The 20,491-nt window shown below is 52.0% G+C and overlaps 50 non-coding genes and 40 pseudogenes across 50 annotated transcripts; all 90 read left to right on the top strand.

The window, feature by feature from the left end:
• Positions 1-47: 47 nt before the first annotated feature.
• On the top strand, positions 48-166 carry LOC143944775 (5S ribosomal RNA; annotated as a pseudogene).
• A 108-nt stretch (positions 167-274) lies between these two features.
• On the top strand, positions 275-393 carry LOC143948366 (5S ribosomal RNA; annotated as a pseudogene).
• Positions 394-502: 109 nt separating this feature from the next.
• LOC143951610 (5S ribosomal RNA) lies at positions 503-621 on the top strand. The gene has a single exon (XR_013266866.1). It is a non-coding gene; the product is annotated as a 5S ribosomal RNA (ribosomal RNA).
• A 110-nt stretch (positions 622-731) lies between these two features.
• LOC143946380 (5S ribosomal RNA) lies at positions 732-850 on the top strand (annotated as a pseudogene).
• A 109-nt stretch (positions 851-959) lies between these two features.
• On the top strand, positions 960-1,078 carry LOC143953789 (5S ribosomal RNA). Its single transcript, XR_013268839.1, has one exon. It is a non-coding gene; the product is annotated as a 5S ribosomal RNA (ribosomal RNA).
• A 109-nt stretch (positions 1,079-1,187) lies between these two features.
• Positions 1,188-1,306, top strand: LOC143944774 (5S ribosomal RNA; annotated as a pseudogene).
• Positions 1,307-1,414: 108 nt separating this feature from the next.
• On the top strand, positions 1,415-1,533 carry LOC143948364 (5S ribosomal RNA; annotated as a pseudogene).
• Positions 1,534-1,642: 109 nt separating this feature from the next.
• Positions 1,643-1,761, top strand: LOC143951598 (5S ribosomal RNA). The gene has a single exon (XR_013266855.1). It is a non-coding gene; the product is annotated as a 5S ribosomal RNA (ribosomal RNA).
• Positions 1,762-1,871: 110 nt separating this feature from the next.
• On the top strand, positions 1,872-1,990 carry LOC143944801 (5S ribosomal RNA; annotated as a pseudogene).
• A 107-nt stretch (positions 1,991-2,097) lies between these two features.
• On the top strand, positions 2,098-2,216 carry LOC143953839 (5S ribosomal RNA). Its single transcript, XR_013268884.1, has one exon. It is a non-coding gene; the product is annotated as a 5S ribosomal RNA (ribosomal RNA).
• Positions 2,217-2,325: 109 nt separating this feature from the next.
• LOC143944880 (5S ribosomal RNA) lies at positions 2,326-2,444 on the top strand (annotated as a pseudogene).
• A 109-nt stretch (positions 2,445-2,553) lies between these two features.
• Positions 2,554-2,672, top strand: LOC143945074 (5S ribosomal RNA; annotated as a pseudogene).
• Positions 2,673-2,781: 109 nt separating this feature from the next.
• On the top strand, positions 2,782-2,900 carry LOC143947829 (5S ribosomal RNA; annotated as a pseudogene).
• A 109-nt stretch (positions 2,901-3,009) lies between these two features.
• Positions 3,010-3,128, top strand: LOC143953175 (5S ribosomal RNA). Its single transcript, XR_013268281.1, has one exon. It is a non-coding gene; the product is annotated as a 5S ribosomal RNA (ribosomal RNA).
• Positions 3,129-3,237: 109 nt separating this feature from the next.
• Positions 3,238-3,356, top strand: LOC143945328 (5S ribosomal RNA; annotated as a pseudogene).
• A 109-nt stretch (positions 3,357-3,465) lies between these two features.
• LOC143951799 (5S ribosomal RNA) lies at positions 3,466-3,584 on the top strand. Its single transcript, XR_013267037.1, has one exon. It is a non-coding gene; the product is annotated as a 5S ribosomal RNA (ribosomal RNA).
• Positions 3,585-3,693: 109 nt separating this feature from the next.
• On the top strand, positions 3,694-3,812 carry LOC143946079 (5S ribosomal RNA). The gene has a single exon (XR_013265177.1). It is a non-coding gene; the product is annotated as a 5S ribosomal RNA (ribosomal RNA).
• Positions 3,813-3,921: 109 nt separating this feature from the next.
• LOC143944505 (5S ribosomal RNA) lies at positions 3,922-4,040 on the top strand (annotated as a pseudogene).
• A 109-nt stretch (positions 4,041-4,149) lies between these two features.
• Positions 4,150-4,268, top strand: LOC143951958 (5S ribosomal RNA). The gene has a single exon (XR_013267181.1). It is a non-coding gene; the product is annotated as a 5S ribosomal RNA (ribosomal RNA).
• A 110-nt stretch (positions 4,269-4,378) lies between these two features.
• Positions 4,379-4,497, top strand: LOC143952496 (5S ribosomal RNA). Its single transcript, XR_013267667.1, has one exon. It is a non-coding gene; the product is annotated as a 5S ribosomal RNA (ribosomal RNA).
• Positions 4,498-4,606: 109 nt separating this feature from the next.
• LOC143947736 (5S ribosomal RNA) lies at positions 4,607-4,725 on the top strand. The gene has a single exon (XR_013265332.1). It is a non-coding gene; the product is annotated as a 5S ribosomal RNA (ribosomal RNA).
• Positions 4,726-4,834: 109 nt separating this feature from the next.
• Positions 4,835-4,953, top strand: LOC143951264 (5S ribosomal RNA). Its single transcript, XR_013266552.1, has one exon. It is a non-coding gene; the product is annotated as a 5S ribosomal RNA (ribosomal RNA).
• Positions 4,954-5,062: 109 nt separating this feature from the next.
• LOC143954352 (5S ribosomal RNA) lies at positions 5,063-5,181 on the top strand. Its single transcript, XR_013269352.1, has one exon. It is a non-coding gene; the product is annotated as a 5S ribosomal RNA (ribosomal RNA).
• A 109-nt stretch (positions 5,182-5,290) lies between these two features.
• On the top strand, positions 5,291-5,409 carry LOC143946697 (5S ribosomal RNA; annotated as a pseudogene).
• Positions 5,410-5,519: 110 nt separating this feature from the next.
• Positions 5,520-5,638, top strand: LOC143952494 (5S ribosomal RNA). Its single transcript, XR_013267665.1, has one exon. It is a non-coding gene; the product is annotated as a 5S ribosomal RNA (ribosomal RNA).
• Positions 5,639-5,747: 109 nt separating this feature from the next.
• Positions 5,748-5,866, top strand: LOC143947723 (5S ribosomal RNA). The gene has a single exon (XR_013265331.1). It is a non-coding gene; the product is annotated as a 5S ribosomal RNA (ribosomal RNA).
• A 109-nt stretch (positions 5,867-5,975) lies between these two features.
• LOC143951263 (5S ribosomal RNA) lies at positions 5,976-6,094 on the top strand. Its single transcript, XR_013266551.1, has one exon. It is a non-coding gene; the product is annotated as a 5S ribosomal RNA (ribosomal RNA).
• Positions 6,095-6,203: 109 nt separating this feature from the next.
• LOC143954351 (5S ribosomal RNA) lies at positions 6,204-6,322 on the top strand. The gene has a single exon (XR_013269351.1). It is a non-coding gene; the product is annotated as a 5S ribosomal RNA (ribosomal RNA).
• A 109-nt stretch (positions 6,323-6,431) lies between these two features.
• Positions 6,432-6,550, top strand: LOC143946695 (5S ribosomal RNA; annotated as a pseudogene).
• A 109-nt stretch (positions 6,551-6,659) lies between these two features.
• On the top strand, positions 6,660-6,778 carry LOC143945794 (5S ribosomal RNA; annotated as a pseudogene).
• Positions 6,779-6,888: 110 nt separating this feature from the next.
• On the top strand, positions 6,889-7,007 carry LOC143951586 (5S ribosomal RNA). The gene has a single exon (XR_013266844.1). It is a non-coding gene; the product is annotated as a 5S ribosomal RNA (ribosomal RNA).
• Positions 7,008-7,116: 109 nt separating this feature from the next.
• LOC143944816 (5S ribosomal RNA) lies at positions 7,117-7,235 on the top strand (annotated as a pseudogene).
• Positions 7,236-7,344: 109 nt separating this feature from the next.
• LOC143952473 (5S ribosomal RNA) lies at positions 7,345-7,463 on the top strand. The gene has a single exon (XR_013267647.1). It is a non-coding gene; the product is annotated as a 5S ribosomal RNA (ribosomal RNA).
• Positions 7,464-7,572: 109 nt separating this feature from the next.
• LOC143947692 (5S ribosomal RNA) lies at positions 7,573-7,691 on the top strand (annotated as a pseudogene).
• Positions 7,692-7,800: 109 nt separating this feature from the next.
• Positions 7,801-7,919, top strand: LOC143951574 (5S ribosomal RNA). Its single transcript, XR_013266833.1, has one exon. It is a non-coding gene; the product is annotated as a 5S ribosomal RNA (ribosomal RNA).
• A 109-nt stretch (positions 7,920-8,028) lies between these two features.
• LOC143951227 (5S ribosomal RNA) lies at positions 8,029-8,147 on the top strand. Its single transcript, XR_013266519.1, has one exon. It is a non-coding gene; the product is annotated as a 5S ribosomal RNA (ribosomal RNA).
• A 110-nt stretch (positions 8,148-8,257) lies between these two features.
• On the top strand, positions 8,258-8,376 carry LOC143950673 (5S ribosomal RNA). Its single transcript, XR_013266019.1, has one exon. It is a non-coding gene; the product is annotated as a 5S ribosomal RNA (ribosomal RNA).
• A 109-nt stretch (positions 8,377-8,485) lies between these two features.
• LOC143948594 (5S ribosomal RNA) lies at positions 8,486-8,604 on the top strand. Its single transcript, XR_013265410.1, has one exon. It is a non-coding gene; the product is annotated as a 5S ribosomal RNA (ribosomal RNA).
• A 109-nt stretch (positions 8,605-8,713) lies between these two features.
• Positions 8,714-8,832, top strand: LOC143947141 (5S ribosomal RNA; annotated as a pseudogene).
• A 109-nt stretch (positions 8,833-8,941) lies between these two features.
• LOC143944814 (5S ribosomal RNA) lies at positions 8,942-9,060 on the top strand (annotated as a pseudogene).
• Positions 9,061-9,169: 109 nt separating this feature from the next.
• LOC143954628 (5S ribosomal RNA) lies at positions 9,170-9,288 on the top strand. The gene has a single exon (XR_013269602.1). It is a non-coding gene; the product is annotated as a 5S ribosomal RNA (ribosomal RNA).
• A 109-nt stretch (positions 9,289-9,397) lies between these two features.
• On the top strand, positions 9,398-9,516 carry LOC143948236 (5S ribosomal RNA; annotated as a pseudogene).
• Positions 9,517-9,625: 109 nt separating this feature from the next.
• On the top strand, positions 9,626-9,744 carry LOC143944508 (5S ribosomal RNA; annotated as a pseudogene).
• A 109-nt stretch (positions 9,745-9,853) lies between these two features.
• Positions 9,854-9,972, top strand: LOC143951631 (5S ribosomal RNA). Its single transcript, XR_013266885.1, has one exon. It is a non-coding gene; the product is annotated as a 5S ribosomal RNA (ribosomal RNA).
• Positions 9,973-10,081: 109 nt separating this feature from the next.
• LOC143947828 (5S ribosomal RNA) lies at positions 10,082-10,200 on the top strand (annotated as a pseudogene).
• Positions 10,201-10,309: 109 nt separating this feature from the next.
• Positions 10,310-10,428, top strand: LOC143950719 (5S ribosomal RNA). Its single transcript, XR_013266060.1, has one exon. It is a non-coding gene; the product is annotated as a 5S ribosomal RNA (ribosomal RNA).
• Positions 10,429-10,537: 109 nt separating this feature from the next.
• On the top strand, positions 10,538-10,656 carry LOC143947051 (5S ribosomal RNA; annotated as a pseudogene).
• A 109-nt stretch (positions 10,657-10,765) lies between these two features.
• LOC143944529 (5S ribosomal RNA) lies at positions 10,766-10,884 on the top strand (annotated as a pseudogene).
• Positions 10,885-10,993: 109 nt separating this feature from the next.
• LOC143943539 (5S ribosomal RNA) lies at positions 10,994-11,112 on the top strand (annotated as a pseudogene).
• A 109-nt stretch (positions 11,113-11,221) lies between these two features.
• Positions 11,222-11,340, top strand: LOC143944926 (5S ribosomal RNA; annotated as a pseudogene).
• A 110-nt stretch (positions 11,341-11,450) lies between these two features.
• Positions 11,451-11,569, top strand: LOC143954768 (5S ribosomal RNA). Its single transcript, XR_013269726.1, has one exon. It is a non-coding gene; the product is annotated as a 5S ribosomal RNA (ribosomal RNA).
• Positions 11,570-11,678: 109 nt separating this feature from the next.
• LOC143953512 (5S ribosomal RNA) lies at positions 11,679-11,797 on the top strand. Its single transcript, XR_013268587.1, has one exon. It is a non-coding gene; the product is annotated as a 5S ribosomal RNA (ribosomal RNA).
• A 109-nt stretch (positions 11,798-11,906) lies between these two features.
• On the top strand, positions 11,907-12,025 carry LOC143944337 (5S ribosomal RNA; annotated as a pseudogene).
• A 110-nt stretch (positions 12,026-12,135) lies between these two features.
• Positions 12,136-12,254, top strand: LOC143947920 (5S ribosomal RNA). Its single transcript, XR_013265349.1, has one exon. It is a non-coding gene; the product is annotated as a 5S ribosomal RNA (ribosomal RNA).
• Positions 12,255-12,363: 109 nt separating this feature from the next.
• On the top strand, positions 12,364-12,482 carry LOC143950938 (5S ribosomal RNA). Its single transcript, XR_013266257.1, has one exon. It is a non-coding gene; the product is annotated as a 5S ribosomal RNA (ribosomal RNA).
• A 109-nt stretch (positions 12,483-12,591) lies between these two features.
• Positions 12,592-12,710, top strand: LOC143944145 (5S ribosomal RNA; annotated as a pseudogene).
• A 109-nt stretch (positions 12,711-12,819) lies between these two features.
• LOC143952664 (5S ribosomal RNA) lies at positions 12,820-12,938 on the top strand. The gene has a single exon (XR_013267819.1). It is a non-coding gene; the product is annotated as a 5S ribosomal RNA (ribosomal RNA).
• Positions 12,939-13,048: 110 nt separating this feature from the next.
• Positions 13,049-13,167, top strand: LOC143954281 (5S ribosomal RNA). The gene has a single exon (XR_013269287.1). It is a non-coding gene; the product is annotated as a 5S ribosomal RNA (ribosomal RNA).
• A 109-nt stretch (positions 13,168-13,276) lies between these two features.
• On the top strand, positions 13,277-13,395 carry LOC143951956 (5S ribosomal RNA). Its single transcript, XR_013267180.1, has one exon. It is a non-coding gene; the product is annotated as a 5S ribosomal RNA (ribosomal RNA).
• A 109-nt stretch (positions 13,396-13,504) lies between these two features.
• LOC143944737 (5S ribosomal RNA) lies at positions 13,505-13,623 on the top strand (annotated as a pseudogene).
• Positions 13,624-13,732: 109 nt separating this feature from the next.
• Positions 13,733-13,851, top strand: LOC143946733 (5S ribosomal RNA; annotated as a pseudogene).
• A 110-nt stretch (positions 13,852-13,961) lies between these two features.
• Positions 13,962-14,080, top strand: LOC143952285 (5S ribosomal RNA). Its single transcript, XR_013267477.1, has one exon. It is a non-coding gene; the product is annotated as a 5S ribosomal RNA (ribosomal RNA).
• Positions 14,081-14,189: 109 nt separating this feature from the next.
• LOC143951562 (5S ribosomal RNA) lies at positions 14,190-14,308 on the top strand. Its single transcript, XR_013266822.1, has one exon. It is a non-coding gene; the product is annotated as a 5S ribosomal RNA (ribosomal RNA).
• Positions 14,309-14,417: 109 nt separating this feature from the next.
• LOC143947104 (5S ribosomal RNA) lies at positions 14,418-14,536 on the top strand (annotated as a pseudogene).
• A 109-nt stretch (positions 14,537-14,645) lies between these two features.
• Positions 14,646-14,764, top strand: LOC143946732 (5S ribosomal RNA; annotated as a pseudogene).
• Positions 14,765-14,873: 109 nt separating this feature from the next.
• LOC143953639 (5S ribosomal RNA) lies at positions 14,874-14,992 on the top strand. Its single transcript, XR_013268702.1, has one exon. It is a non-coding gene; the product is annotated as a 5S ribosomal RNA (ribosomal RNA).
• Positions 14,993-15,101: 109 nt separating this feature from the next.
• On the top strand, positions 15,102-15,220 carry LOC143953303 (5S ribosomal RNA). The gene has a single exon (XR_013268398.1). It is a non-coding gene; the product is annotated as a 5S ribosomal RNA (ribosomal RNA).
• A 109-nt stretch (positions 15,221-15,329) lies between these two features.
• Positions 15,330-15,448, top strand: LOC143953937 (5S ribosomal RNA). Its single transcript, XR_013268973.1, has one exon. It is a non-coding gene; the product is annotated as a 5S ribosomal RNA (ribosomal RNA).
• Positions 15,449-15,556: 108 nt separating this feature from the next.
• LOC143953302 (5S ribosomal RNA) lies at positions 15,557-15,675 on the top strand. The gene has a single exon (XR_013268397.1). It is a non-coding gene; the product is annotated as a 5S ribosomal RNA (ribosomal RNA).
• Positions 15,676-15,784: 109 nt separating this feature from the next.
• Positions 15,785-15,903, top strand: LOC143944143 (5S ribosomal RNA; annotated as a pseudogene).
• A 109-nt stretch (positions 15,904-16,012) lies between these two features.
• Positions 16,013-16,131, top strand: LOC143952663 (5S ribosomal RNA). The gene has a single exon (XR_013267818.1). It is a non-coding gene; the product is annotated as a 5S ribosomal RNA (ribosomal RNA).
• A 110-nt stretch (positions 16,132-16,241) lies between these two features.
• On the top strand, positions 16,242-16,360 carry LOC143954280 (5S ribosomal RNA). The gene has a single exon (XR_013269286.1). It is a non-coding gene; the product is annotated as a 5S ribosomal RNA (ribosomal RNA).
• A 109-nt stretch (positions 16,361-16,469) lies between these two features.
• Positions 16,470-16,588, top strand: LOC143951955 (5S ribosomal RNA). Its single transcript, XR_013267179.1, has one exon. It is a non-coding gene; the product is annotated as a 5S ribosomal RNA (ribosomal RNA).
• A 109-nt stretch (positions 16,589-16,697) lies between these two features.
• On the top strand, positions 16,698-16,816 carry LOC143944736 (5S ribosomal RNA; annotated as a pseudogene).
• Positions 16,817-16,925: 109 nt separating this feature from the next.
• LOC143946731 (5S ribosomal RNA) lies at positions 16,926-17,044 on the top strand (annotated as a pseudogene).
• A 110-nt stretch (positions 17,045-17,154) lies between these two features.
• On the top strand, positions 17,155-17,273 carry LOC143952284 (5S ribosomal RNA). The gene has a single exon (XR_013267476.1). It is a non-coding gene; the product is annotated as a 5S ribosomal RNA (ribosomal RNA).
• A 109-nt stretch (positions 17,274-17,382) lies between these two features.
• LOC143951550 (5S ribosomal RNA) lies at positions 17,383-17,501 on the top strand. The gene has a single exon (XR_013266811.1). It is a non-coding gene; the product is annotated as a 5S ribosomal RNA (ribosomal RNA).
• Positions 17,502-17,610: 109 nt separating this feature from the next.
• Positions 17,611-17,729, top strand: LOC143947103 (5S ribosomal RNA; annotated as a pseudogene).
• A 109-nt stretch (positions 17,730-17,838) lies between these two features.
• On the top strand, positions 17,839-17,957 carry LOC143946730 (5S ribosomal RNA; annotated as a pseudogene).
• Positions 17,958-18,066: 109 nt separating this feature from the next.
• On the top strand, positions 18,067-18,185 carry LOC143953638 (5S ribosomal RNA). Its single transcript, XR_013268701.1, has one exon. It is a non-coding gene; the product is annotated as a 5S ribosomal RNA (ribosomal RNA).
• A 109-nt stretch (positions 18,186-18,294) lies between these two features.
• Positions 18,295-18,413, top strand: LOC143953301 (5S ribosomal RNA). The gene has a single exon (XR_013268396.1). It is a non-coding gene; the product is annotated as a 5S ribosomal RNA (ribosomal RNA).
• A 109-nt stretch (positions 18,414-18,522) lies between these two features.
• LOC143953936 (5S ribosomal RNA) lies at positions 18,523-18,641 on the top strand. Its single transcript, XR_013268972.1, has one exon. It is a non-coding gene; the product is annotated as a 5S ribosomal RNA (ribosomal RNA).
• A 108-nt stretch (positions 18,642-18,749) lies between these two features.
• On the top strand, positions 18,750-18,868 carry LOC143954454 (5S ribosomal RNA). The gene has a single exon (XR_013269444.1). It is a non-coding gene; the product is annotated as a 5S ribosomal RNA (ribosomal RNA).
• A 109-nt stretch (positions 18,869-18,977) lies between these two features.
• On the top strand, positions 18,978-19,096 carry LOC143947343 (5S ribosomal RNA; annotated as a pseudogene).
• A 109-nt stretch (positions 19,097-19,205) lies between these two features.
• On the top strand, positions 19,206-19,324 carry LOC143950978 (5S ribosomal RNA). Its single transcript, XR_013266293.1, has one exon. It is a non-coding gene; the product is annotated as a 5S ribosomal RNA (ribosomal RNA).
• Positions 19,325-19,433: 109 nt separating this feature from the next.
• LOC143946456 (5S ribosomal RNA) lies at positions 19,434-19,552 on the top strand (annotated as a pseudogene).
• Positions 19,553-19,661: 109 nt separating this feature from the next.
• Positions 19,662-19,780, top strand: LOC143954403 (5S ribosomal RNA). Its single transcript, XR_013269398.1, has one exon. It is a non-coding gene; the product is annotated as a 5S ribosomal RNA (ribosomal RNA).
• A 110-nt stretch (positions 19,781-19,890) lies between these two features.
• LOC143946331 (5S ribosomal RNA) lies at positions 19,891-20,009 on the top strand (annotated as a pseudogene).
• A 109-nt stretch (positions 20,010-20,118) lies between these two features.
• On the top strand, positions 20,119-20,237 carry LOC143950339 (5S ribosomal RNA). The gene has a single exon (XR_013265750.1). It is a non-coding gene; the product is annotated as a 5S ribosomal RNA (ribosomal RNA).
• Positions 20,238-20,346: 109 nt separating this feature from the next.
• On the top strand, positions 20,347-20,465 carry LOC143954900 (5S ribosomal RNA; annotated as a pseudogene).
• Positions 20,466-20,491: the final 26 nt, after the last annotated feature.

Below are 20,491 nucleotides of genomic sequence, written 5' to 3'. Positions count from 1 at the left end.
GACCACCTTGGCTTTTGTCAAGAGAGTTGTAAGTAGAGTGCAAAATTGCCTATGGCCACATCACCCTGAATGCGCTCGATCTCGTCTGATCTTGGATGCTAAGCAGAGTCGGGCCCGGTTAGTACCTGGATGGGAGACCGCCTGGGAATACTAGGTGCCGTAGGCTTTTTCCATTACGTTGTTGGCTTTGGCGACCTGCTGTATTTTTCCTCTCTATTGCCCGAGGTGACCACCTTGGCTTTTGTCAAGAGAGTTGTAAGTAGGGTGCAAGATCTCATATGGCCACATCACCCTGAATGCGCTCAATCTCATCTGATCTTGGATGCTAAGCAGGGTCGGGCCTGGCTAGTACCTGGATAGGAGACCGCCTGGGAATAGAAGGTGCCGTAGGCTTTTTTCCATTATGTTGTTGGCTTTGGCGACCTGCTGTATTTTTCCTCTCGATTGCAAGAGGTGACCACCTTGGCTTTTGTCAAGAGAGTTGTAAGTAGGGTGCAAGATTGCCTACGGCCACATCACCCTGAATGCGCTCGATCTCGTCTGATCTCGGATGCTAAGCAGGGTCGGGCCTGGTTAGTACCTGGATGGGAGACCGCCTGGGAATACCAGGTGCCGTAGGCTTTTTTCCATTATGTTGTGTGGCTTTGACGACCTGCTGTATTTTTCCTCTCGATTGCCCGAGGTGACCACCTTGGCTTTTGTCAAGAGAGTTGTAAGTAGGGTGCAAGATCGCCTACGGCCACATCACCCTGAATGCGCTCGATCTCGCCTGATCTTGGATGCTAAGTAGGGTCAGGCCTGGTTAGTACCTGGATGGGAGACCGCCTGGGAATGCCAGGTGCCGTAGGCTTTTTTCCATTATGTTGTTGGCTTTGGCGACCTGCTGTATTTTTCCTCTCGATTGCCCGAGGTGACCACCTTGGCTTTTGTCAAGAGAGTTGTAAGTAGGGTGCAAGATCTGCTACGGCCACATCACCCTGAATGCGCTCGATCTCATCTGATCTCGGATGCTAAGCAGGGTCGGGCCTGGTTAGTACCTGGATGGGAGACCGCCCGGGAATCCCAGGTGCTGTAGGCTTTTTTCCATTATGTTGTTGGCTTTGGCGACCTGCTGTATTTTTCCTCTCGATTGCCCGAGGTGACCACCTTGGCTTTTGTCAAGAGAGTTGTAAGTAGGGTGCAAAATTGCCTATGGCCACATCACCCTGAATGCGCTCGATCTCGTCTGATCTTGGATGCTAAGCAGAGTCGGGCCCGGTTAGTACCTGGATGGGAGACCGCCTGGGAATACTAGGTGCCGTAGGCTTTTTCCATTACGTTGTTGGCTTTGGCGACCTGCTGTATTTTTCCTCTCTATTGCCCGAGGTGACCACCTTGGCTTTTGTCAAGAGAGTTGTAAGTAGGGTGCAAGATCTCATATGGCCACATCACCCTGAATGCGCTCAATCTCATCTGATCTTGGATGCTAAGCAGGGTCGGGCCTGGCTAGTACCTGGATAGGAGACCGCCTGGGAATAGAAGGTGCCGTAGGCTTTTTTCCATTATGTTGTTGGCTTTGGCGACCTGCTGTATTTTTCCTCTCGATTGCAAGAGGTGACCACCTTGGCTTTTGTCAAGAGAGTTGTAAGTAGGGTGCAAGATCGCCTACGGCCACATCACCCTGAATGCGCTCGATCTCGTCTGATCTCGGATGCTAAGCAGGGTCGGGCCTGGTTAGTACCTGGATGGGAGACCGCCTGGGAATACCAGGTGCCGTAGGCTTTTTTCCATTATGTTGTGTGGCTTTGGCGACCTGCTGTATTTTTCCTCTCGATTGCCCGAGGTGACCACCTTGGCTTTTGTCAAGAGAGTTGTAAGTAGGGTGCAAGATCGCCTACGGCCACATCACCCTGAATGCGCTCGATCTCGTCTGATCTTGGATGCTAAGCAGGGTCAGGCCTGGTTAGTACCTGGATGGGAGACCGCCTGGGGATACCAGGTGCCGTAGGCTTTTTTCCATTATGTTGTTGGCTTTGGCGACCTGCTGTATTTTAACTCTCGATTGCCCGAGGTGACCACCTGGCTTTTGTCAAGAGAGTTGTAAGTAGGATGCAGATCGCTTATGGCCACATCACCCGGAATGCGCTCGATCTCATCTGATCTCGGATGCTAAGCAGGGTCGGGCCTGGTTAGTACCTGGATGGGAGACCGCCTGGGAATACCAGGTGTCGTAGGCTTTTTTCCATTACGTTGTTGGCTTTGGCGACCTGCTGTATTTTTCCTCTCGATTACCCGAGGTGACCACCTTGGCTTTTGTCAAGAGAGTTGTAAGTAGGGTGCAAGACCACCTACGGCCACATCACCCTGAATGCACTCGATCTCGTCTGATCTCGGATGCTAAGCAGGGTCCGGCCTGGTTAGTACCTGGATGGGAGACCGCCTGGGAATACTAGGTGCCGTAGTCTTTTTTCCATTATGTTGTTGGCTTTGGCGACCTGCTGTATTTTTCTTCTCGATTGCCCGAGGTGACCACCTTGGCTTTTGTCAAGAGAGTTGTAAGTAGGGTGCAAGACCGCCTACGGCCACATCACCCTGAATGTGTTCGATCTCGTCTGATCTCGGATGCTAAGCAGGGTCGGGCCTGGTTAGTACCTGTATGGGAGACCGCCTGGGAATACCATGTGCCGTAGGCTTTTTTCCATTATGTTGTTGGCTTTGGCGACCTGCTGTATTTTTCCTCTCGATTACCCGAGGTGACCACCTTGGCTTTTGTCAAGAGAGTTGTAAGTAGGGTGCAAGATCACCTACGGCCACATCACCCTGAATGCACTCGATCTCGTCTGATCTCGGATGCTAAGCAGGGTCCGGCCTGGTTAGTTCGTGGATGGGAGACCGCCTGGGAATACTAGGTGCCGTAGTCTTTTTTCCATTATGTTGTTGGCTTTGGCGACCTGCTGTATTTTTCCTCTCGATTGCCCGAGGTGACCACCTTGGCTTTTGTCAAGAGAGTTGTAAGTAGGGTGCAAGATCGCCTACGGCCACATCACCCTAAATGCGTTCGATCTCGTCTGATCTCGGATGCTAAGCAGGGTCGGGCCTGGTTAGTACCTGGATGGGAGACCGCCTGGGAATACCAGGTGCCGTAGGCTTTTTTCCATTATGTTGTTGGCTTTGGCGACCTGCTGTATTTTTCCTCTCGATTGCAAGAGGTGACCACCTTGGCTTTTGTCAAGAGAGTTGTAAGTAGGGTGCAAGATCACCTACAGCCACATCACCCTGAATGCGCTCGATCTCGTCTGATCTCGGATGCTAAGCAGGGTCCGGCCTGGTTAGTACCTGGATGGGAGACCGCCTGGGAATACCAGGTGCCGTAGGCTTTTTTCCATTATGTTGTTGGCTTTGGCGACCTGCTGTAATTTTCCTCTCGATTGCCCGAGGTGACCACCTTGGCTTTTGTCAAGAGAGTTGTAAGTAGGGTGCAAGATCACCTACGGCCACATCACCCTGAATGCGCTCGATCTCGTCTGATCTCGGATGCTAAGCAGGGTCGGGCCTGGTTAGTACCTGGATGGGAGACCGCCTGGGAATACCAGGTGTCGTAGGCTTTTTTCCATTATGTTGTTGGCTTTGGCGACCTGCTGTATTTTTCCTCTCGATTCCCCGAGGTGACCACCTTGGCTTTTGTCAAGAGAGTTGTAAGTAGGGTGCAAGATCGCCTATGGCCACATCACCCTGAATGCGCTCGATCTCGTCTGATCTCGGATGCTAAGCAGGGTCGGGCCTGGTTAGTACCTGGATGGGAGACCGCCTGGGAATACCAGGTGCCGTAGGCTTTTTTCCATTATGTTGTTGGCTTTGGCGACCTGCTGTATTTTTCCTCTCGATTGCAAGAGGTGACCACCTTGGCTTTTGTCAAGAGAGTTGTAAGTAGGGTTCAAGATTGCCTACAGCCACATCACCCTGAATGCGCACAATCTCGTCTGATCTCGGATGCTAAGCAGGGTCGGGCCTGGTTAGTACCTGGATGGGAGACCGCCTGGGAATACCAGGTGCCGTAGGCTTTTTTCCATTATGTTGTTGGCTTTGGCGACCTGCTGTATTTTTCCTCTTGATTGCCCGAGGTGACCACCTTGGCTTTTTTCAAGAGAGTTGTAAGTAGGGGGCAAGATCGCCTACGGCCACATCACCCTGAATGCGCTCAATCTCGTCTGATCTCGGATGCTAAGCAGGGTCGGGCCTGGTTAGTACCTGGATGGGAGACCGCCTGGGAATACCAGGTGCCGTAGGCTTTTTTCCATTATGTTGTTGGCTTTGGCGACCTGCTGTATTTTTCCTCTCGATTGCCCGAGGTGACCACCTTGGCTTTTGTCAAGAGAGTTGTAAGTAGGGTGCAAAGATTGCCTATGGCCACATCACCCTGAATGCGTTTGATCTCGTCTGATCTCGGAAGCTAAGCAGGGTCGGGCCTGGTTAGTACCTGGATGGGAGACCAACTGGGAATACCAGGTGCCGTAGGCTTTTTTCCATTATGTTGTTGGCTTTGGCGACCTGCTGTATTTTTCCTCTCGATTGCCCAAGGTGACCACCTTGGCTTTTGTCAAGAGAGTTGTAAGTAGGGTGCCAGATCGCCTACGGCTACATCACCCTGAATGCGCTCGATCTCGTCTGATCTCGGATGCTAAGCAGGGTCGGGCCTGGTTAGTACCTGGATGGGAGACCGCCTGGGAATACCAGGTGCCGTAGGCTTTTTTCCATTATGTTGTTGGCTTTGGCGACCTGCTGTATTTTTCCTCTCTATTGCAAGAGGTGACCACCTTGGCTTTTGTCAAGAGAGTTGTAAGTAGGGTGCAAGATCGCCTACAGCCACATCACCCTGAATGCACTTGATCTCGTCTGATCTCGGATGCTAAGCAGGGTTGGGCCTGGTTAGTACCTGGATGGGAGACCGCCTGGGAATACCAGGTGCCGTAGGCTTTTTTCCATTATGTTGTTGGCTTTGGCGACCTGCTGTATTTTTCCTCTCTATTGCCCGAGGTGACCACCTTGGCTTTTGTCAAGAGAGTTGTAAGTAGTGTGCAAGATCGCCTACGGCCACATCACCCTGAATGCGTTCGATCTCATCTGATCTCGGATGCTAAGCAGGGTCGGGCCTGGTTAATACCTGTATGGGAGACCGCCTGGGAATACCAGGTGCCGTAGGCTTTTTTCCATTATGTTGTTGGCTTTGGCGACCTGCTGTATTTTTCCTCTCGATTGCCCGAGGTGACCACCTTGGCTTTTGTCAAGAGAGTTGTAAGTAGGGTGCAAGATCGCCTACAGCCACATCACCCTGAATGCGCTTGATCTCGTCTGATCTCGGATGCTACGCAGGGTCGGGTCTGGTTAGTACCTGGATGGGAGACCGCCTGGGAGTACCAGGTGCCGTAGGCTTTTTTCCATTATGTTGTTGGCTTTGGCGACCTGCTGTATTTTTCCTCTCGATTGCCCGAGGTGACCACCTTGGCTTTTGTCAAGAGAGTTGTAAGTAGGGTGCAAAGATTGCCTATGGCCACATCACCCTGAATGCGTTTGATCTCGTCTGATCTCGGAAGCTAAGCAGGGTCGGGCCTGGTTAGTACCTGGATGGGAGACCAACTGGGAATACCAGGTGCCGTAGGCTTTTTTCCATTATGTTGTTGGCTTTGGCGACCTGCTGTATTTTTCCTCTCGATTGCCCAAGGTGACCACCTTGGCTTTTGTCAAGAGAGTTGTAAGTAGGGTGCCAGATCGCCTACGGCTACATCACCCTGAATGCGCTCGATCTCGTCTGATCTCGGATGCTAAGCAGGGTCGGGCCTGGTTAGTACCTGGATGGGAGACCGCCTGGGAATACCAGGTGCCGTAGGCTTTTTTCCATTATGTTGTTGGCTTTGGCGACCTGCTGTATTTTTCCTCTCTATTGCAAGAGGTGACCACCTTGGCTTTTGTCAAGAGAGTTGTAAGTAGGGTGCAAGATCGCCTACAGCCACATCACCCTGAATGCACTTGATCTCGTCTGATCTCGGATGCTAAGCAGGGTTGGGCCTGGTTAGTACCTGGATGGGAGACCGCCTGGGAATACCAGGTGCCGTAGGCTTTTTTCCATTATGTTGTTGGCTTTGGCGACCTGCTGTATTTTTCCTCTCTATTGCCCGAGGTGACCACCTTGGCTTTTGTCAAGAGAGTTGTAAGTAGTGTGCAAGATCGCCTACGGCCACATCACCCTGAATGCGTTCGATCTCATCTGATCTCGGATGCTAAGCAGGGTCGGGCCTGGTTAATACCTGTATGGGAGACCGCCTGGGAATACCAGGTGCCGTAGGCTTTTTTCCATTATGTTGTTGGCTTTGGCGACCTGCTGTATTTTTCCTCTCGATTGCCCGAGGTGACCACCTTGGCTTTTGTCAAGAGAGTTGTAAGTAGGGTGCAAGATCGCCTACAGCCACATCACCCTGAATGCGCTTGATCTCGTCTGATCTCGGATGCTACGCAGGGTCGGGTCTGGTTAGTACCTGGATGGGAGACCGCCTGGGAGTACCAGGTGCCGTAGGCTTTTTTCCATTATGTTGTTGGCTTTGGCGACCTGCTGTATTTTTCCTCTCGATTGCCCGAGGTGACCACCTTGGCTTTTGTCAAGAGAGTTGTAAGTAGGGTGCAAGATTGCCTACGGCGACATCACCCTTAATGCACTCGATCTTGTCTTATCTCGGATGCTAAGCAGGGTCGGGCCTGGTTAGTACCTGGATGGGAGACCGCCTGGGAATACCAGGTGCTGTAGGCTTTTTTCCATTATGTTGTTGGCTTTGGCGACCTGCTGTATTTTTCCTCTCAATTGGCCGAGATGACCACCTTGGCTTTTGTCAAGAGAGTCTTAAGTAGGGTGCAAAGATTGCCTACGGCCACATCACCCTGAATGCGCTCGATCTCGTCTGATCTCGGATGCTAAGCAGGGTCGGGCCTGGTTAGTACCTGGATGGGAGACCGCCTGGGAATACCAGGTGCCGTAGGCTTTTTCCCATTATGTTGTTGGCTTTGGCGACCTGCTGTATTTTTCCTCTCGATTGCCCGAGGTGACCACCTTGGCTTTTGTCAAGAGAGTTGTAAGTAGGGTGCAAGATTGCCTACTGCCACATCACCCTGAATGCGCTCGATCTTGTCTGATCTCGGATGCTAAGCAGGGTCGGGCCTGGTTAGTACCTGGATGGGAGACCGCCTGAGAATACCAGGTGCCGTAGGCTTTTTTCCATTATGTTGTTGGCTTTGGCGACCTGCTGTATTTTTCCTCTCGATTGCACGAGGTGACCACCTTGGCTTTTGTCAAGAGAGTTGTAAGTAGGGTGCAAGATCGCCTACGGCCACATCACCCTGAATGCGCTCGATCTCGTCTGATCTCGGATGCTAAGCAGGGTCGGGCCTGGTTAGTACCTGCATGGGAGACCGCCTCGGAATACCAGGTGCCGTAGGCTTTTTTCCATTATGTTGTTGGCTTTGGCGACCTGCTGTATTTTTCTTATCGATTGCCTGAGGTGACCACCTTGGCTTTTGTCAAAAGAGTTGTAAGTAGGGTGCAAGATCGCCTATGGCCACATCACCCTGAATGCGCTCGATCTCGTCTGATCTCAGATGCTAAGCAGGGTCGAGCCTGATTAGTACCTGGATGGGCTAACGAATGGGAATACTAGGTGCCGTAGGCTTTTTTCCATTATGTTGTTGGCTTTGGCGACCTGCTGTATTTTTCCTCTCGATTGCCCGAGGTGACCACCTTGGCTTTTGTCAAGAGAGTTGTAAGTAGTGTGCAAGATCGCCTACGGCCACATCACCCTGAATGCGCTCGATCTCGTCTGATCTCGGATGCTAAGCAGGGTCGGGCCTGGTTAGTACCTGGATGGGAGACCGCCTGGGAATACCAGGTGCCGTAGGCTTTTTTCCATTATGTTATTGGCTTTGGCGACCTGCTGTATTTTTCCCCTCGATTGCCCGAGGTGACCACCTTGGCTTTTGTCAAGAGAGTTGTAAGTAGTGTGCAAGATCGCCTACGGCCACATCACCCTGAATGCGCTCGATCTCGTCTGATCTCGGATGCCAAGCAGGGTTGGGCCTGGTTAGTACCTCAATGGGAGACCGCCTGGGAATACCAGGTGCCGTAGGCTTTTTTCCATTATGTTGTTGGCTTTGGCGACCTGCTGTATTTTTCCTCTCGATTGCCCGAGGTGACCACCTTGGCTTTTGTCAAGAGAGTTGTAAGTAGGGTGCAAAGATTGCCTACGGCCACATCACCCTGAATGCGCTCGATCTCGTCTGAACTCGGATGCTAAGCAGGGTCAGGCCTGGTTAGTACCTGGATGGGAGACCGCCTGGGAATACCAGGTGCCGTAGGCTTTTTTCCATTATGTTGTTGGCTTTGGCGACCTGCTGTATTTTTCCTCTCGATTGCCCGAGGTGACCACCTTGGCTTTTGTCAAGAGAGTTGTAAATAGGGTGCAAGATCGCCTACGGCCATATCACCCTGAATACGCTCGATCTCGTCTGATCTCGGATGCTAAGCAGAGTCGGGCCTGGTTAGTACCTGGATGGGAGACCGCCTGGGAATACCAGGTGCCGTAGGCTTTTTTCCATTATGTTGTTGGCTTTGGCGACCTGCTCTATTTTTCCTCTCGATTGCCCGAGGTGACAACCTTGGCTTTTGTCAAGAGAGTTGTAAGTAGGGTGCAAGATCTCTTACGGCTACATCACCCTGAATGCGCTCAATCTCATCTGATCTCGGATGCTAAGTAGGGTCAGGCCTGGCTAGTACCTGGATGGGAGACCGCCTGGGAATACCAGGTGCCGTAGGCTTTTTCCCATTATGTTGTTGGCTTTGGCGACCTGCTGTATTTTTCCTCTCGATTGCCCGAGGTGACCACCTTGGCTTTTGTCAAGAGAGTTGTAAGTAGGGTGCAAGATTGCCTACTGCCACATCACCCTGAATGCGCTCGATCTTGTCTGATCTCGGATGCTAAGCAGGGTCGGGCCTGGTTAGTACCTGGATGGGAGACCGCCTGAGAATACCAGGTGCCGTAGGCTTTTTTCCGTTATGTTGTTGGCTTTGGCGACCTGCTGTATTTTTCCTCTCGATTGCCCGAGGTGACCACCTTGGCTTTTGTCAAGAGAGTTGTAAGTAGGGTGCAAGATCGCCTACGGTCACATCACCCTGAATGCGCTCGATCTCGTCTGATCTCGGATGCTAAGCAGGGTTGGGCCTGGTTAGTACCTGGATGGGAGACCGCCTGGGAATACCAGGTGCCGTAGGCTTTTTTCCATTATGTTGTTGGCTTTGGCGACCTGCTGTATTTTTCCTCTCGATTGCCCGAGGTGACCACCTTGGCTTTTGTCAAGAGAGTTGTAAGTAGGGTGCAAGATCAGCCACAGCCACATCACGCTGAATGCGCTCGATCTTGTCTGATCTCGGATGCTAAGCAGGGTCGGGCCTGGTTAGTACCTGGATGGGAGACCGCCTGGGAATACCAGGTGCCGTAGGCTTTTTTCCATTATGTTGTTGGCTTTGGCGACCTGCTGTATTTTTCTTCTCGATTGCCCGAGGTGACCACCTTGGCTTTTGTCAAGAGAGTTGTAAGTAGGGTGCAAGATCTCCTACGGCCACATCACCCTGAATGCGCTCAATCTCATCTGATCTCGGATGCTAAGCAGGGTCAGGCCTGGCTAGTACCTGGATGGGAGACCGCCTGGGAATACCAGGTGCCGTAGGCTTTTTTCCATTATGTTGTTGGCTTTGGCGACCTGCTGTATTTTTCCTCTCGATTGCCCGAGGTGACCACCTTGGCTTTTGTCAAGAGAGTTGTAAGTAGGGTGCAAGATGGCCTACGGCCACATCACCCTGAATGCGCTCGATCTCATCTGATCTCGGATTCTAAGCAGGGTCGGGCCTGGTTAGTACCTGGATGGGAGACCGCCTGGGAATACCAGGTGCTGTAGGCTTTTTCCCATTATGTTGTTGGCTTTGGCGACCTGCTGTATTTTTCCTCTCAATTGCCCGAGGTGACCACCTTGGCTTTTGTCAAGAGAGTTGTAAGTAGGGTGCAAGATTGCCTACTGCCACATCACCCTGAATGCGCTCGATCTTGTCTGATCTCGGATGCTAATCAGCGTCGGGCCTGGTTAGTACCTGGATGGGAGACCGCCTGAGAATACCAGGTGCCGTAGGCTTTTTTCCATTATGTTGTTGGCTTTGGCGACCTGCTGTATTTTTCCTCTCGATTGCCCGAGGTGACCACCTTGGCTTTTGTCAAGAGAGTTGTAAGTAGGGTGCAAGATCGCCTACGGGCACATCACCCTGAATGCGCTCGATCTCGTCTGATCTCGGATGCTAAGCAGGGTTGGGCCTGGTTAGTACCTGGATGGGAGACCGCCTGGGAATACCAGGTGCCGTAGGCTTTTTTCCATTATGTTGTTGGCTTTGGCGACCTGCTGTATTTTTCCTCTCGATTGCCCGAGGTGACCACCTTGGCTTTTGTCAAGAGAGTTGTAAGTAGGGTGCAAGATCGGCCACGGCCACATCACGCTGTATGTGCTCGATCTCGTCTGATCTCGGATGCTAAGCAGGGTCGTGCCTGGTTAGTACCTGAATGGGAGACCGCCTGGGAATTCCAGGTGCCGTAGGCTTTTTTCCATTATGTTGTTGGCTTTGGCGACCTGCTGTATTTTTCCTCTCGATTGCCTGAGGTGACCACCTTGGCTTTTGTCAAGAGAGTTGTAAGTAGGGTGCAAGATCGCCTACGGCCACATCACCCTGAATGCGCTCGATCTCGTCTGATCTCGCATGCTAAGCAGGGTCAGGCCTGGTTAGTACCTGGATGGGAGACCGCCTGGGAATACCAGGTGGCGTAGGCTTTTTTCCATTATGTTGTTGGCTTTGGCGACCTGCTGTATTTTTCCTCTCGATTGCCCGAGGTGACCACCTTGGCTTTTGTCAAGAGAGTTGTAAGTAGGGTGCCAGAACGCCTACGGCCACATCACCCTGAATGCGCTCGATCTCGTCTGATCTCGGATACTAAGTAGGGTCGGGCCTGGTTAGTACCTGGATGGGAGACCGCCTGGGAATACCAGGTGCCGTTGGCTTTTTTCCATTATGTTGTTGGCTTTGGCGACCTGCTGTAATTTTCCTCTCTATTGCCCGAGGTGACCACCTTGGCTTTTGTCAAGAGAGTTGTAAGTAGGGTGCCAGATTGCCTACGGCCACATCACCCTGAATGCGCTTGATCTCGTCTGATCTTGGATGCTAAGCAGGGTCGGGCCTGCTTAGTACCTGGATGGTAGACCGCCTGGGAATACCAGGTGCCGTAGGCTTTTTTCCATTATGTTGCTGGCTTTGGCGACCTGCTGTATTTTTCCTCTCTATTGCCCGAGGTGACCACCTTGGCTTTTGTCAAGAGAGTTGTAAGTAGGGTGCAAAGATCGCCTATGGCCACATCACCCTGAATGCGCTCGATCTCGTCTGATCTCTGATGCTAAGCAGGGTCGGGCCTGGTTAGTATCTGGATGGGAGACCGCCTGGGAATACCAGGTGCCGTAGGCTTTTTTCCATTATGTTGTTGGCTTTGGCGACTTGCTGTATTTTATCTCTCGATTGCCCGAGGTGACCACCTTGGCTTTTGTCAAGAGAGTTGTAAGTAGGGTGCCAGATTCCCTACGGCCACATCGCCCTGAATGCGTTCGATCTCGTCTGATCTCGGATGCTAAGCAGGGTCGGGCCTGGTTAGTACCTGGATGGGAGACCGCCTGGGAATACCAGGTGCCGTAGGCTTTTTTCCATTATGTTGTTGGCTTTGGCGACCTGCTGTATTTTTCCTCTCGATTGCCCGAGGTGACCACCTTGGCTTTTGTCAAGAGAGTTGTAAGTAGGGTGCAAGATTGCCTACGGCCACATCACCCTGAATGCGCGCGATCTCGTCTGATCTCGGATGCTAAGCAGGGTCGGGCCTGGTTAGTACCTGGATGGGAGACCGCCTGGCAATACCAGGTGCCATAGGCTTTTTTCCATTATGTTGTTGGCTTTGGCGACCTGCTGTATTTTTCCTCTCTATTGCCCGAGGTGACCACCTTGGCTTTTGTCAAGAGAGTTGTAAGTAGGATGCAAAGATCGCCTATGGCCACATCACCCTGAATGCACTCGATCTCATCTGATCTCGGATGCTAAGCAGGGTCGGGCCTGGTTAGTATCTGGATGGGAGACCGCCTGGGAATACCAGGTGCCGTAGGCTTTTTTCCATTATGTTGTTGGCTTTGGCGACCTGCTGTATTTTATCTCTCGATAGCCCGAGGTGACCACCTTGGCTTTTGTCAAGAGAGTTGTAAGTAGGGTGCCAGATCGCCTACGGCCACATCGCCCTGAATGCGCTCGATCTCGTCTGATCTTGGATGCTAAGCAGGGTCGGGCCTGGTTAGTACCTGGATGGGAGACCGCCTGGGAATACCAGGTGCCGTAGGCTTTTTTCCATTATGTTGTTGGCTTTGGCGACCTGCTGTATTTTTCCTCTCGATTCCCCGAGGTGACCACCTTGGCTTTTGTCAAGAGAGTTGTAAGTAGGGTGCAAGATCGCCTACGCCTACATCACCCTGAATGCGCTCGATCTCGTCTGATCTCGGATGCTAAGCAGGGTCAGGCCTGGTTAGTACCTGGATGGGAGACCGCCTGGGAATACCAGGTGCCGTAGGCTTTTTTCCATTATGTTGTTGGCTTTGGCGACCTGCTGTATTTTTCCTCTCTATTGCCCGAGGTGACCACCTTGGCTTTTGTCAAGAGAGTTGTAAGTAGGGTGCAAGATTGCCTACGGCCACATCACCCTGAATGCGCTCGATCTCGTCTGATCTCGGATGCTAAGCAGGGTCGGGCCTGGTTAGTACCTGGATGGGAGACCGCCTGGCAATACCAGGTGCCGTAGGCTTTTTTCCATTATGTTGTTGGCTTTGGCGACCTGCTGTATTTTTCCTCTCTATTGCCCGAGGTGACCACCTTGGCTTTTGTCAAGAGAGTTGTAAGTAGGGTGCAAAGATCGCCTATGGCCACATCACCCTGAATGCTCTCGATCTCGTCTGATCTCGGATGCTAAGCAGGGTCGGGCCTGCTTAGTATCTGGATGGGAGACCGCCTGGGAATACCAGGTGCCGTAGGCTTTTTTCCATTATGTTGTTGGCTTTGGCGACCTGCTGTATTTTTCCTCTCGATTGCCCGAGGTGACCACCTTGGCTTTTGTCAAGAGAGTTGTAAGTAGGGTGCAAGATTGCCTACGGCCACATCACCCTGAATGCGCTCAATCTCGTCTGATCTCGGATGCTAAGCAGGGTCGGGCCTGGTTAGTACCTGGATGGGAGACCGCCTGGGAATACCAGGTGCCGTAGGCTTTTTTCCATTATGTTGTTGGCTTTGGCGACCTGCTGTATTTTTCCTCTCGATTGCCCGAGGTGACCACCTTGGCTTTTGTCAAGAGAGTTGTAAGTAGGGTGCAAGATCGCCTATGGCCACATCACCCTGAATGCGCTCAATCTCGTCTGATCTCGGATGCTAAGCAGGGTCGGGCCTTGTTAGTACCTGGATGGGAGACCGCCTGGGAATACCAGGTGCCGTAGGCTTTTTTCCATTATGTTGTTGGCTTTGGCGACCTGCTGTATTTTTCCTCTCGATTGCACGAGGTGACCACCTTGGCTTTTGTCAAGAGAGTTGTAAGTAGAATGCAAGAACGCCTACAGCCACATCACCCTGAATGCGCTCGATCGCGTCTAATCTCGGATGCTAAGCAGGGTCTGGCCTGGTTAGTACCTGGATGGGAGACCGCCTGGGAATACCAGGTGCCGTAGGCTTTTTTCCATTATGTTGTTGGCTTTGGCGACCTGCTGTATTTTTCCACTCGATTGCCCGAGGTGACCACCTTGGCTTTTGTCAAGAGAGTTGTAAGTAGGGTGCAAAGATCGCCTATGGCCACATCACCCTGAATGCACTCGATCTCGTGTGATCTCGGATGCTAAGCAGGGTCGGGCCTGGTTAGTATCTGGATGGGAGACCGCCTGGGAATACCAGGTGCCGTAGGCTTTTTTCCATTATGTTGTTGGCTTTGGCGACCTGCTGTATTTTTCCTCTCGATTGCCCGAGGTGACCACCTTGGCTTTTGTCAAGAGAGTTGTAAGTAGGGTGCAAGATGGCCTACGGCCACATCACCCTGAATGCGCTCGATCTCGTCTGATCTCGGATGCTAAGCAGGGTCGGGCCTGGTTAGTACCTGGATGGGAGACCGCCTGGGAATACCAGGTGCCGTAGGCTTTTTTCCATTATGTTGTTGGCTTTGGCGACCTGCTGTATTTTTCCTCTCGATTGCCCGAGGTGATCACCTTGGCTTTTGTCAAGAGAGTTGTAAGTAGGGTGCAAGATAGCCTATGGCCACATCACCCTGAATGCGCTCAATCTCGTCTGATCTCGGATGCTAAGCAGGGTCGGGCCTTGTTAGTACCTGGATGGGAGACCGCCTGGTAATACCAGGTGCCGTAGGCTTTTTTCCATTATGTTGTTGGCTTTGGCGACCTGCTGTATTTTTCCTCTCGATTGCACGAGGTGACCACCTTGGCTTTTGTCAAGAGAGTTGTAAGTAGAATGCAAGAACGCCTACAGCCACATCACCCTGAATGCGCTCGATCGCGTCTAATCTCGGATGCTAAGCAGGGTCTGGCCTGGTTAGTACCTGGATGGGAGACCGCCTGGGAATACCAGGTGCCGTAGGCTTTTTTCCATTATGTTGTTGGCTTTGGCGACCTGCTGTATTTTTCCACTCGATTGCCCGAGGTGACCACCTTGGCTTTTGTCAAGAGAGTTGTAAGTAGGGTGCAAGATGGCCTACGGCCACATCACCCTGAATGCGCTCGATCTCGTCTGATCTCGGATGCTAAGCAGGGTCGGGCCTGGTTAGTACCTGGATGGCAGACCGCCTGGGAATACCAGGTGCCATAGGCTTTTTTCCATTATGTTGTTGGCTTTGGCGACCTGCTGTATTTTTCCTCTCGATTGCCCGAGGTGACCACCTTGGCTTTTGTCAAGAGAGTTGTAAGTAGGGTGCAAGATCACCTACAGCCACATCACCCTGAATGCGCTCGATCTCGTCTGATCTCGGATGCTAAGCAGGGTCGGGCCTGGTTAGTACCTGGATGGGAGACCGCCTGGGAATACCAGGTGCCGTAGGCTTTTTTCCATTATGTTGTTGGCTTTGGTGACCTGCTGTATTTTTCCTCTCGATTGCCCGAGGTGACCACCTTGGCTTTTGTCAAGAGAATTGTAAGTACGGTGCAAGATCGCCTATGGCCACATCACCCTGAATGTGCTCGATCTCGTCTGATCTCGGATGCTAAGCAGGGTCGGGCCTGGTTAGTACCTGGATGGCAGACCGCCTGGGAATACCAGGTGCTGTAGGCTTTTTCCATTATGTTGTTGGCTTTGGCGACCTGCTGTATTTTTCCTCTCGATTGCCCGAGGTGACCACCTTGGCTTTTGTCAAGAGAGTTGTAAGTAGGGTGCAAGATCACCTACAGCCACATCACCCTGAATGCGCTCGATCTCGTCTGATCTCGGATGCTAAGCAGGGTCGGGCCTGGTTAGTACCTGGATGGGAGACCGCCTGGGAATACCAGGTGCCGTAGGCTTTTTTCCATTATGTTGTTGGCTTTGGCGACCTGCTGTATTTTTCCTCTCGATTCCCCGAGGTGACCACCTTGGCTTTTGTCAAGAGAGTTGTAAGTAGGGTGCAAGATCGCCTACGCCTACATCACCCTGAATGCGCTCGATCTCGTCTGATCTCGGATGCTAAGCAGGGTCAGGCCTGGTTAGTACCTGGATGGGAGACCGCCTGGGAATACCAGGTGCCGTAGGCTTTTTTCCATTATGTTGTTGGCTTTGGCGACCTGCTGTATTTTTCCTCTCTATTGCCCGAGGTGACCACCTTGGCTTTTGTCAAGAGAGTTGTAAGTAGGGTGCAAGATTGCCTACGGCCACATCACCCTGAATGCGCTCGATCTCGTCTGATCTCGGATGCTAAGCAGGGTCGGGCCTGGTTAGTACCTGGATGGGAGACCGCCTGGCAATACCAGGTGCCGTAGGCTTTTTTCCATTATGTTGTTGGCTTTGGCGACCTGCTGTATTTTTCCTCTCTATTGCCCGAGGTGACCACCTTGGCTTTTGTCAAGAGAGTTGTAAGTAGGGTGCAAAGATCGCCTATGGCCACATCACCCTGAATGCTCTCGATCTCGTCTGATCTCGGATGCTAAGCAGGGTCGGGCCTGCTTAGTATCTGGATGGGAGACCGCCTGGGAATACCAGGTGCCGTAGGCTTTTTTCCATTATGTTGTTGGCTTTGGCGACCTGCTGTATTTTTCCTCTCGATTGCCCGAGGTGACCACCTTGGCTTTTGTCAAGAGAGTTGTAAGTAGGGTGCAAGATTGCCTACGGCCACATCACCCTGAATGCGCTCAATCTCGTCTGATCTCGGATGCTAAGCAGGGTCGGGCCTGGTTAGTACCTGGATGGGAGACCGCCTGGGAATACCAGGTGCCGTAGGCTTTTTTCCATTATGTTGTTGGCTTTGGCGACCTGCTGTATTTTTCCTCTCGATTGCCCGAGGTGACCACCTTGGCTTTTGTCAAGAGAGTTGTAAGTAGGGTGCAAGATCGCCTATGGCCACATCACCCTGAATGCGCTCAATCTCGTCTGATCTCGGATGCTAAGCAGGGTCGGGCCTTGTTAGTACCTGGATGGGAGACCGCCTGGGAATACCAGGTGCCGTAGGCTTTTTTCCATTATGTTGTTGGCTTTGGCGACCTGCTGTATTTTTCCTCTCGATTGCACGAGGTGACCACCTTGGCTTTTGTCAAGAGAGTTGTAAGTAGAATGCAAGAACGCCTACAGCCACATCACCCTGAATGCGCTCGATCGCGTCTAATCTCGGATGCTAAGCAGGGTCTGGCCTGGTTAGTACCTGGATGGGAGACCGCCTGGGAATACCAGGTGCCGTAGGCTTTTTTCCATTATGTTGTTGGCTTTGGCGACCTGCTGTATTTTTCCACTCGATTGCCCGAGGTGACCACCTTGGCTTTTGTCAAGAGAGTTGTAAGTAGGGTGCAAAGATCGCCTATGGCCACATCACCCTGAATGCACTCGATCTCGTGTGATCTCGGATGCTAAGCAGGGTCGGGCCTGGTTAGTATCTGGATGGGAGACCGCCTGGGAATACCAGGTGCCGTAGGCTTTTTTCCATTATGTTGTTGGCTTTGGCGACCTGCTGTATTTTTCCTCTCGATTGCCCGAGGTGACCACCTTGGCTTTTGTCAAGAGAGTTGTAAGTAGGGTGCAAGATGGCCTACGGCCACATCACCCTGAATGCGCTCGATCTCGTCTGATCTCGGATGCTAAGCAGGGTCGGGCCTGGTTAGTACCTGGATGGGAGACCGCCTGGGAATACCAGGTGCCGTAGGCTTTTTTCCATTATGTTGTTGGCTTTGGCGACCTGCTGTATTTTTCCTCTCGATTGCCCGAGGTGATCACCTTGGCTTTTGTCAAGAGAGTTGTAAGTAGGGTGCAAGATAGCCTATGGCCACATCACCCTGAATGCGCTCAATCTCGTCTGATCTCGGATGCTAAGCAGGGTCGGGCCTTGTTAGTACCTGGATGGGAGACCGCCTGGTAATACCAGGTGCCGTAGGCTTTTTTCCATTATGTTGTTGGCTTTGGCGACCTGCTGTATTTTTCCTCTCGATTGCACGAGGTGACCACCTTGGCTTTTGTCAAGAGAGTTGTAAGTAGAATGCAAGAACGCCTACAGCCACATCACCCTGAATGCGCTCGATCGCGTCTAATCTCGGATGCTAAGCAGGGTCTGGCCTGGTTAGTACCTGGATGGGAGACCGCCTGGGAATACCAGGTGCCGTAGGCTTTTTTCCATTATGTTGTTGGCTTTGGCGACCTGCTGTATTTTTCCACTCGATTGCCCGAGGTGACCACCTTGGCTTTTGTCAAGAGAGTTGTAAGTAGGGTGCAAGATGGCCTACGGCCACATCACCCTGAATGCGCTCGATCTCGTCTGATCTCGGATGCTAAGCAGGGTCGGGCCTGGTTAGTACCTGGATGGCAGACCGCCTGGGAATACCAGGTGCCATAGGCTTTTTTCCATTATGTTGTTGGCTTTGGCGACCTGCTGTATTTTTCCTCTCGATTGCCCGAGGTGACCACCTTGGCTTTTGTCAAGAGAGTTGTAAGTAGGGTGCAAGATCACCTACAGCCACATCACCCTGAATGCGCTCGATCTCGTCTGATCTCGGATGCTAAGCAGGGTCGGGCCTGGTTAGTACCTGGATGGGAGACCGCCTGGGAATACCAGGTGCCGTAGGCTTTTTTCCATTATGTTGTTGGCTTTGGTGACCTGCTGTATTTTTCCTCTCGATTGCCCGAGGTGACCACCTTGGCTTTTGTCAAGAGAATTGTAAGTACGGTGCAAGATCGCCTATGGCCACATCACCCTGAATGTGCTCGATCTCGTCTGATCTCGGATGCTAAGCAGGGTCGGGCCTGGTTAGTACCTGGATGGCAGACCGCCTGGGAATACCAGGTGCTGTAGGCTTTTTCCATTATGTTGTTGGCTTTGGCGACCTGCTGTATTTTTCCTCTCGATTGCCCGAGGTGACCACCTTGGCTTTTGTCAAGAGAGTTGTAAGTAGGGTGCAAGATTGCCTACGGCCACATCACCCTGAATGCGCTCGATCTCATCTGATCTCGGATGCTAAGCAGGGTCGGTCCTGGTTAGTACCTGGAAGGGAGACCGCCTGTGAATACCAGGTGCCGTAGGCTTTTTTCCATTATGTTGTTGGCTTTGGCGACCTGCTGTATTTTTCCTCTCGATTGCCCGAGGTGACCACCTTGGCTTTTGTCAAGAGAGTTGTAAGTAGGGTGCAAGATCGCTTACGGCCACATCACCCTGAATGCGCTCGATCTCATCTGATGTGGGATGCTAAGCAGCGTCGGGCCTGGTTAGTACCTTGATGGGAGACCGCCTGGGAATACCAGGTGCCGTAGGCTTTTTTCCATTATGTTGTTGGCTTTGGCGACCTGCTGTATTTTTCATCTCGATTGCCCGAGGTGACCACCTTGGCTTTTGTCAAGAGAGTTGTAAGTAGGGTGCAAGATTGCCTATGGCCAAATCACCCTGAATGCGCTCGATCTCATCTGATCTCGGATGCTAAGCAGGGTCGGGCCTGGTTAGTACCTGGATGGGAGACCGCCTGTGAATACCAGGTGCCGTAGGCTTTTTTCCATTATGTTGTTGGCTTTGGCGACCTGCTGTAATTTTCCTCTCGATTGCCCGAGGTGACCACCTTGGCTTTTGTCAAGAGAGTTGTAAGTAGGGTGCAGGATTGCCTACGGCCACATCACCCTGAATGCACTCAATCTCATCTGATCTCAGATGCCAAGCAGGGCCAGGCCTGGTCAGTACCTGGATGGGAGACCGCCTGGGAATACCAGGTGCCGTAGGCTTTTTTCCATTATGTTGTTGGCTTTGGCGACCTGCTGTATTTTTCCTCTTGGTTGCCCGAGGTGACCACCTTGGCTTTTGTCAAGAGAGTTGTAAGTAGGGTGCAAGATCGCCTACGGCCACATCACCCTGAATGCGCTTGATCTCGTCTGATCTCGGATGCTAAGCAGGGTCGGGGCTGGTTAGTACCTGGATGGGAGACCACCTGGGAATACCAGGTGCCGTAGGCTTTTTTCCATTATGTTGTTGGCTTTGGCGACCTGCTGTATTTTTCCTCTCGATTGCCCGAGGTGACCACCTTGGCTTTTGTCAAGAGAGTTGTAAGTAGGGTGCAAAGATCGCCTATGGCCACATCACCCTGAATGCGTTTGATCTCGTCTGATCTCGGAAGCTAAGCAGGGTCGGTCCTGGTTAGTACCTGGATGGGAGACTGCCTGGGAATACCATGTGCCATAGGCTTTTTTCCATTATGTTGTTGGCTTTGGTGACCTGCTGTATTTTTCCTCTCGATTTCCCGAGGTGACCACCTTGGCTTTTGTCAAGAGAGTTGTAAGTAGGGTGCAAGATTGCCTACGGCCACATCACCCTGAATGCGCTCGATCTCATCTGATCTCGGATGCTAAGCAGGGTCGGGCCTGGTTAGTACCTGGATGGGAGACCGCCTGCGAATACCAGGTGCCGTAGGCTTTTTTCCATTATGTTGTTGGCTTTGGCGACCTGCTGTTTTTTTCCTCTCGTTTGCAAGAGGTGACCACCTTGGCTTTTGTCAAGAGAGTTGTAAGTAGGGTGCAAGATCGCCTTCGGCCACATCACCCTGAATGTGCTCGATCTCGTCTGATCTCGGATGCTAAGCAGGGTCGGGCCTGGTTAGTCCCTGGATGGGAGACCGCCTGGGAATACCAGGTGCCGTAGGCTTTTCTCCATTATGTTGTTGGCTTTGG

Source organism: Lithobates pipiens, unplaced genomic scaffold, assembly GCF_037356315.1.
Source record: "Lithobates pipiens isolate NorthernLeopardFrog02 unplaced genomic scaffold, aLitPip1_a1.2 Scaffold_30, whole genome shotgun sequence".
Lineage (NCBI taxonomy): Eukaryota > Metazoa > Chordata > Amphibia > Anura > Ranidae > Lithobates > Lithobates pipiens.
This window is presented reverse-complemented; position numbering and strand designations above follow the sequence as displayed.